The 8,114-nt window shown below is 44.1% G+C and overlaps 1 long non-coding RNA gene across 1 annotated transcript; it reads left to right on the forward strand.

Annotated features, from left to right (window-relative positions):
• Positions 1-298: 298 nt before the first annotated feature.
• On the forward strand, positions 299-7,719 carry LOC140633794 (uncharacterized). Its single transcript, XR_012031385.1, has 2 exons — positions 299-2,261; positions 7,338-7,719. It is a non-coding gene; the product is annotated as an uncharacterized lncRNA (long non-coding RNA).
• The last annotated feature ends 395 nt before the right edge of the window (positions 7,720-8,114 follow it).

Genomic DNA, 8,114 nt, shown 5'->3' on the forward strand with positions numbered 1-8,114 from the left:
GGGTGGAGTGGAGGTTAAGGGCATTCGTGTGCCCTGTACTGAGCTGGGTTGGAGAGCTGCAGAGAAGCAGTGAGTGCCCTGGGTTCCCTCAGGACAGGGACTCACAGCTTTCCTGTGTTGAGCCCCGGGTTGACCCCAGGGGTGTCGGAGAGGCATTTGCCCTCTGCCTGAATACCCATGGTAGCGATTCCTGGTGTCCCGCTCCCACAGTCCACCTGCGAATATGTCCGTGAGCAGCCAGGCCAACCTCTTAGTGGGAAATGGGAGCAAGAGTCGCCTGCTGTGGGTTTGAGGACTCTCAGGACCACAGAGGGGGATGAATGGATGTGCAAACATGCAGGTGGACCCCAAAGTCTTGGTGAGAGGACTGGGGCAGGAGGGTGGTCCGGGGGCTTGCCATGGGCATGGGCAGAAAACAGGGCAGACAACCTGAGGGAGAGCAGGGAGATCTGTGGCTGAAGTGCCATCTCTGTCATCACGGGCACCTGCTCGGTTGTCATGCTTTTATATCAACCCAGGTGCATCAGGGTGCCCCTCTGTGATGTCACCGCCATGCCCTGGCCAATCACACACGCTCTCAGAGGGGCCTGGTTCAGGTGGCCAATCACCATGCAGCTCAGGTGGCCAATGTCAGATGGCTTTCTCATTGAGCCTCCTGATACCGTTGCCTAGAGACAATTTTAAACGGAAAACAGAGTAGGAGGGGCAAGATGGCAGAGAGTAAGGTCCCCAAGTCACCTGTCTCCAAAAATTACCTAAGTTTCAAATCCTCCTGAAAACCTATGAATTCGGCCTGAGATTTAAAGAGAGAACAGCTGGAATACTGCAGTGAGAAGAGTTCACGCTTCTATCAGGGTAGAAAGACGGGGTGGGGGAAGAAATAAAGAAACAAAAGGCATCCAAGTGGGAGGGGCCCGCGAGGACCTGGGCTAAGGCCATAGCGAGTGTCCCCAGGACAGGAAAGCCCCATCCTGGAGAAGCAGGGGTTTAACCAATCTTCCCGGGAGTTGGAGCAGGATCCCAGGAGGGCGGGGATGGCCTCAGCCTCCCTGGGACACTAACAGAGCACCAGCGACCCAGGGAGAGCGCGCCCCACTCCGCAGCCGAGCTCCCGAAAGGGCTGCAGCGTGCATCCCGTGGGGCCCCCACAACAGCTTGGAGGTGGCTCAGGCAGCGGCTCCGCTGGGAGGGAGCTGCGCGACCCGGGGCGCAGCTCGGAAGCGGCTCAGGCAGAGGCTCCGTGCAGGGGGCTGCGTGGCCCTGGGAACTGCTCAGAATGCGCTCGGGCAGAGGCTCCCCATGGAGGGGGCTGGGCGGCCTGTAGCACGATTCCAACAGCTCAGGCCTGGGAGCACAGTGCGCCGGGGACTCAGCCCAAGATCCGGCGCCTCCCCCGGGACAGGCAGAAGCCAGGAAGCCTCAGGACAGCAAGGACACTCTTGCCGCCGGGTGGCCCCGAGCTGGGCAGATCAGCGGCCCGTGCCCCCAGAGCATCCAGGCTTCTTCAGACTGCAAGCTCCATAGCTACTGCGGGAGCTTAGTCCAGGACTCCAGAGCTGGCCGCCTCTACTGTCGTTGTTCCTCCTGGGGCCTCACAGGATAAACAACCCCACTGAACCTCACAGTGGCCTCAACGGATAAAGAGGTTAAACATCTTTCACTGAGCCTCCCTCACCAGGGAGGGGGCTGAGCAGCTCCCCCAAGTGCTAAAACCCGAAAATCAGCACAGCAGGCCTCTCCCACAGAAGACCAGCTAGAAGGACAGGGGAAAAAAGAAATTATTGACCAAGAAGCACTGGAAAGTTTCAGGGGAAGCAGAGGGATTTACAGGATAGAAAATGAGAGGATACTCCCCCTTGTTTTCTGTTTTTTGATTTCGATTTGCTTCCCCCCACCCTTTTTTTATTCTATTCTCTTTTATCTTTCCTTTCTTTTTTTCTTTTTATTATTTTTTCTTCTTTATTTTTCTTTTCTTCTTTCTCTTCTGTCTTTTTTTTATTTTCCCAATAAAACTTGTTTTTGGCCATTTTGCACTGAGTAAAATAACTAGAAGGAAAAACTCACCTCACAAAAGAATCAGAAACAGCTCTCTCTCCCGCAGAGTTACAAAATTTGAATTACAGTTCAATGTCAGAAAGCCAATTCTGAAGCACAATTATAAGGCTACTGGTAGCTCTCGAAAAAAGCATGAAGGATTCAAGAGACTTCATGACTGCAGAATTTAGATCATATCAGGCCGAAATTAAAAATCAACTAAACGGGTGAGTGACATAGAAGTCAAGTTGATGGCAAGGAGGGAAACTGAGGAAAAAAGAGAAATCGACTAAAAGATCATGAGGATAGGTTAAGGGGAAAAAATAGCAGCCTTAGAAACAAAAATCTATGTTTATCTGGTGTTTCCGGGGGTACCAAAAGGGACAGATGTCTAGAATATGTAATTGAACAAATCATAGCTGAAAACTTCCGTAAATTGGTGAAGGAAACAGGCATTCAGATGCAGGAAATAGATAGATCCCACCCCAATATCAATAAAAACCGCTCTACACCTGGATATTTAATAGTGAAACTTGCAAATTCGAAAGATCAAGAGAATTTCCTTAAAGCAGCAAGAGACAAGTAATCTCTAAATTTTATGGGGAGAAGTATTAGCATAAGAGCAGACCCCTCCACAGAGACTTGGCAGGTCAGAAAGGGCTGGCAGGATATATTCAGGGTCCTACATGAGAAGAACATGCAGCCAAGAATACTGTATCCAGCAAGGCTCTGATTCAGAATAGAAGGAGAGATTCAGAGCTTCCAAGATAGGCAGAAACCGAAAGAATATGTGACCACGAAGTCAGCTGTGCAAGAAATACTAAGGGGGATTCTGTAATAGAGGAAGTCCAAGGGAACAATGCACAAAAACAGGGACTGAATGGGGATCATGATGACACGAAATATAGATCTTTCAATAGTAACTCTGGACGTGAATGGGCTTAATGACCCCATTAAATGTGCAGCTGCGGTTTCAGACTGGATAAAAAAGCAAAACCCATCTATTTGCTGTCTACAAGAGACTCACTTTAGACATAAGGAAACCTACAGCTGGAAAATAAAAGGTTGGAGAAAAACGAACCATTCCAATGGTCCTCCAAAGAAAGCAGGGTAGCCATCCTTAGATCAGATATACTACATTTCTTCACAAACTGCAGTAAGTGATGAATTGGGACACTATATCAATCATACTTAAAGGATCTATCCAACAAGAGGACCTAACAATCATCAATCTTTATGTCCCGAATGTGGGAGCTGCCAAGTATATCAATCATTTAATCACCAAAGTTAAAACATACTTAGATAATAATACACTTATACGTGGTGACTTGAATGTGGCACTTTCCACAATCGACAGGTTTTATAAGCGCAACATCTCCAAAGAAACAAGAGCTTTAAATGATACACTGGACCAGATGGATTTCGCAGATATTTACAGAACTTTCTTTTTTTTTTTTTAATTTTTTTATTTATTTATTTTATGATAGTCACAGAGAGAGAGAGAGAGAGAGAGGCAGAGACACAGGCAGAGGGAGAAGCAGGCTCCATGCACCGGGAGCCCGACGTGGGATTCGATCCCGGGTCTCCAGGATCCCGCCCTGGGCCAAAGGCAGGCGCCAAACCGCTGCGCCACCCAGGGATCCCTTTACAGAACTTTCCATGCAAACACAATTGAATCCACATTCTACTCAAGTGCACATGGAACTGTCTCCAGATTAGACAACATACTGGGCCACAAATCAGGTCTTAACCAATACCAAAAGATTGGGATCGTCCCCTGCATCTTTTCAGACCATAATGCTTTGAAATTAGAACTAAATCACAAGAACAACTCTGGAAGGATTTCAAACACGTGGAGCTTAAGGACCATTCTGCTAAAAGATGAAAGGATCAAGCTGGAAATTAGAGAAGAATTAAGATTCTTGGAAACTAATGAGAACGCAGTACAACCATTGGAAATCTTTGGGAAACAGCAAAAGCAGTCCTGAGGGGAAATATATCACAATACGAGCATCCATTCAAAAACTGGAAAGAACTCAAATACAAAAGCAAACCTTGCACCTAAAGGAGCTGGAGAAAAAACCAGCAAATTGATCCTAAACACAGCAGAGGAAGAGAGTTATTAAACATTCGGGCAAAACTCAATGAAATGCAGATCAGAAGAAATGTGGAACAGATGAACAAAGCCAGGAGTTGGTTCTTTGAAACAATTAATAAGATAGATAAATCATTAGGCAGCCTTATTAAAAAGAAGAGGGAAAGGACTCAAATTGATAAAATCATGAATGAGAAAAGAGAGATGACCACCAACACCAAAGAATACAAACAATTTAAAAAACTTATTAGGAGCAGCTGTATGCCATTAAATTAGGCAATCTAGAAGAAATGGGCACATTTCTGGAACACCACAAACTACCAAAACTGGAACAGGAAGAAATAGAAAACCTGAACAAGCTGCTTACCGGGGAGGAAAATGAAGCAGTCCTCAAAACATCCCAAGGCACATAAGTCCAGGGCCAGATGGCTTCCCGGGGGAATTCTATCAACCTATTCTACTAAAGCTGTTCCAGAAGATAAAAAGAGATGGAGTCGTTCCAAACTCATTCTATGAACCCAACGTCACTTTATTTCTAAAACCAAACAAAGAACCCACCAAAAAGGAGAATTACAGACCAATAACCCCGATGAACATGGATGCAAAAATTCTCAACAGGAGACTAGCCAAGAGGATCCAACAGAACATTAAGAAGATTATTCACCATGACCAAGTGGGATTTATCCCCGGACACAAAGCTGGTTCAACACCCATGAAGCAATCAATGTGGTTGATCATATCAGCAAGAGAAAAAACGAGAACCATCGGATCCTCTCAATAGATGCAGAGAAAGCATTTGACAAAATACAGCATCCATTCCTGATCAAAACTCTTCAGAGTATAGGGATAGAGGGAACAATCCGCAGCATCTTAAAAGCCATCTATGAAAAGCCCACAGAAAATATCATTCTCAATGGGGAAACACTGGGAGCCCTTCCCCGAAGATCCGGAACAGGAAAGGGATGAGCACTCTCACTACTGCTATTCTACAGAGTAGTAGAAGTCCTTGCCTCAGCAATTAGGCAACAAAAAGAAATAAAGGGCATTCAAATTGGCAAAGAAGAAGTCAAACTCTCCCTCTTGGCAGATGACATTATACTGTACCTAGAAAACCCAAAAGACTCCACCCCAAGATTGCTAGAACTCATACAGCCATTTGGCAGTGTGGCAGGATACAAAATCAATGACCAGAAGTCAGTGGCATTTTTATACACTAACAGTGAGACTGAAAGAAGAGAAATTAAGGAGTCAATCCCGTTTCAATTGCACCCAAAAGTATGATACCTAGGATTAAACCTAACCAAAGAGGTAAAGGATCTATCCCATAAAAATCACAGAACCCTTCTGAAAGAAAGTGAGGAGGACACAACGAGATGGAAAAATACTCGATGCTCTTGGATTGGAAGACTTAATATTGTGAAAATGTCAATGTTACCCAGGGCAATTTACACGTTTAATGCAACCCCTATCAAAATACGATGGACTTTCTCCAGATAGGTGGAACAAATTATTTTAAGATTTGTGTGGAATCAGAAAAGATGCCGAATACCCAGGGGAATATTAAAAAAGAAAACCATAGCTGGGGGCATCACAATGCCAGGTCTCAGCCTGTACTACAAAGATGTTGTCATCAAGACAGTGTGGTACTGGCACAAAAACAGACACATAGGTCAATGGAACAGAACTGAGAATCCATAAGTGGACCCACAACTTGATGGTGAACTAATATTCCACAAATAGGAAAGACTATCCACTGGCAAAAAGACAGTCTCTTCAATAAATGGTGCCGGGAAAATTGGACATCCACATGCAGAAGAATGAAACTAGACCACTCTCTTGCACCAAACACAAAGATCAACCCAAATTGGATGAAAGATCTTAATGGGAGACAAGATTCCATCCAAAATCCAAGAGGAGAATACAAGCAAAACCCTTTTTGATCCTAGCCACAGTACCTTCTTGCAAGATACATCCATGAAGGCCAGAGAAACAAAAGCAAAAATGAACTATTGGGACTTCATCAAGAGAAGAAGCATTTGCACAGCAAAGGATACAGTCAACAAAATTCAAAGACAAACTTGAGAATGGGAGAATATATTTGAAAATGATGTATCAGATAAAGGGCTAGATTCCAAGATCTATAAAGAACATATTAAACTCAACAGCAAAGAAACAAACAATCCGATCATGAACTGGGCAAAACACATGAACAGAAATCTCACAGAGGAAGATATAGACATGGCCAACAAGCACATGAGAAAATGCTCTGTATCACTGGCCACCAGGGAGATACAAATCAAAACCACAAGGAGATACCACCTCACACCAGTGAGAATGGGGAATATTAACAAAGCAGGATATCACAAATGTTGGAGAGGATGCGGAGAAAGTGGAATCCTGTTGCCCTTTTGGTGGGAATGTGAACTGGTGCAGCCACTCTGGAAAAGTTTGTGGAGGTTCTGCAAAGAGTTAAAAATACAGCGGCCCAACAACCCAGCAATTTCAATGCTGGGGATTTACCCCAAAAATACAGATGCAATGAAACGCCGGGATGCCTGCACCCTGATGTTTATAGCATTAAACAAGCATTAAAATAGCCAAACTGTGGAAGGAGCCTCAGTGTCCATTGGAAGATGAATGGATAAAGATGTGGTTTAGATGGATAAAGATGTGGTTTATGTATTCAATGGGATATTACTCAGCCATTAGAAATGACAAATACCCACAGTGTGCTTTGACGTGGATGAAATGGAGGATATTATGCTGAGTGGAAATAAGTCAATCAGAGAAGGATAAACTAAACATTATGTGGTCTCATTCATTTGGGGAATATAAAAAATAGTGACACGGAATAAAGGGGAAAGGAGAAAACATGAGTGGGAAATACCAGAAAGGGAGACAGAACATGAGAGACTCCTAACTCTGGGAAATGAACTAGGGGTGGTAGAAAGGGAGGTTGGTGGCGGGGGGATGGGGGGAGACAGGGAGATGGGCTCGTAGGGGGGCACATGAAGGGATAAGCACTGGATGTGATTCTATATGTTGGCAAATTGAACACCAATAAAAATAAATTTTAGAAAAAAATTAAAAAAAGAAGCACTTTTTGTGCCAGCTGGGTGACAATTCCTTGCAGGCTAGGACAAGCTTCTCCAGAGGGCTATATATGTTTGAAATCTGCTTTTAATATATGATGCTGTTTCTCCCATAGGGCACATTCACAGGTGCAGAAATCAAGGCCTGGAACTGGAAGTGGTACCACTCTCTATAATCCTTCATGATCTACTTGCAAACTGTTTACTTTCTGCTCCCACGATTTTATATTCTGCTGGCCTAGAGGTCTCAGTTACAAAGAGAGACACAAAAACAATCCCACTGATCCGGAAATTGAAACTGCTGCCTGGCCACTTTGAGCTCTTCATGCCTCTGAATCAATAGGCAAGCAAGGAAGTTACTATGCTGGCTGGGTGATTAATTCCAAATTCCTGGGAGGAATGGGATGAGCTCCACAATGGAGGTTAAGAAGAGCACGTGTGAAAATCAGAGGATCACTTAACACATCTTTTAATATTACCTTCATGTTTTCATTTTCATTTCCTTCCATGTATTTTTAAGTTTCTACTTTAATTTCCTGGTTAACCCATGCATTATTAGCAGGAGGATATTCTTTAACCCCCATGTATTTGTGGTATTTCCAATCTTTTTTCTTGTGGTTGACCTTAAGATTCATATCATTGTGGTTGGTATAATCTTAATCTTTTTGTACTTGTTAAGGGCTGATTTGTGAAGGGGTATGTGGTCTATTGTGGAGAATGTTCGATATGCACTCAAAAAAACTGTGCATTCTGCTGTTTTAGGAAGAAATGTTCTGTATATATTTGTTAAGTTAAAAAAGAAAGAAAAGAACAGAAATGACAAATACCCCCCATTTGCTTCGATGTGGATGGAACTGGCGGTATTATGCTGAGGGAAATAAGTCAATTGGAGA

This window comes from Canis lupus, chromosome 5, assembly GCF_048164855.1.
Source record: "Canis lupus baileyi chromosome 5, mCanLup2.hap1, whole genome shotgun sequence".
Classification (NCBI taxonomy): domain Eukaryota; kingdom Metazoa; phylum Chordata; class Mammalia; order Carnivora; family Canidae; genus Canis; species Canis lupus.